A 905-nucleotide genomic window follows, 5' to 3' on the forward strand; every position below is an offset into this window, starting at 1 on the left:
GAAAATGTGTCTGATTCTCAGTTCTTTGCGGATTTTCCCTTTCCCCATTCTGCCTGAGGTATTTCTGCTCCGTCACTATAAAGTAGGCAGGGAATGGAACAGCAGCTCAGAGCGAGTGGAAGGCAGCGGTTAAAGCGCAGCTGGAACATGTCTAAAGTTCCAACCGCCTGCGTGAGCCCTTAACTCTACTCTCAACACCTGTAGCCTTCACGTTCCTAGGACTTAAATCGAGCCCGGAGATGCAGAGGGCAGACCCGAGATGACACGCTGCCAATTGTCACCTCAACATCCATGGCAGCCATGCCGACATCTCCAACCCTAAAATCGCCTGGACCCGCAGGGTGTTGAGAACAGGGGACTGCAGGCCAGCCTTCCTCTCCCACATCTCCGCCAAAACCAAACCGCCCAACACAAGCCCGCAAGAACGGGTGTGCGGATTGAGGGAACGGAAGCGCAGCCACAGCTCTCGTTCAGTAAAACTGCACGGTTTTCCCAGGCCAGACCCGCAACAGGTTTCCCTGCCTCTCCTCCCAGATGGCAAAGTCAGCCAAAAAGGCGCAACACGTGGGCCTGGAACGCGGCCGCTGGGGTGCTCATAATTAGTCCCGCCCCGCCCGAGGAGCCAGGGCCAAGGCGAGGGACGCGGGAGCGCAGCGTGGTGAGTGTCTCTGAGAGGCCCGGCGGGACGTGGGACGCTCGTCGCTCGGGGTCTGTCCTCCTCCCAAGGGCACTGCTTGGGTGGGAAAACAGCGGCGCGGTAGCGCACTCCCGGACACCCGCTCCTTGCTGCTGCTCAGTCCCGCACAAGCTGCGCCTACCCGGCGCGTGGTCCCACCCCGCTACGCGCCACCCGGGCGACCTCATAAACAGCTCCTAGAATTGCGGAGGCAGGAGGCAGGGCAGGC

Source organism: Otolemur garnettii, unplaced genomic scaffold, assembly GCF_000181295.1.
Source record: "Otolemur garnettii isolate 467f Iridium unplaced genomic scaffold, OtoGar3 scaffold00024, whole genome shotgun sequence".
NCBI lineage: Eukaryota > Metazoa > Chordata > Mammalia > Primates > Galagidae > Otolemur > Otolemur garnettii.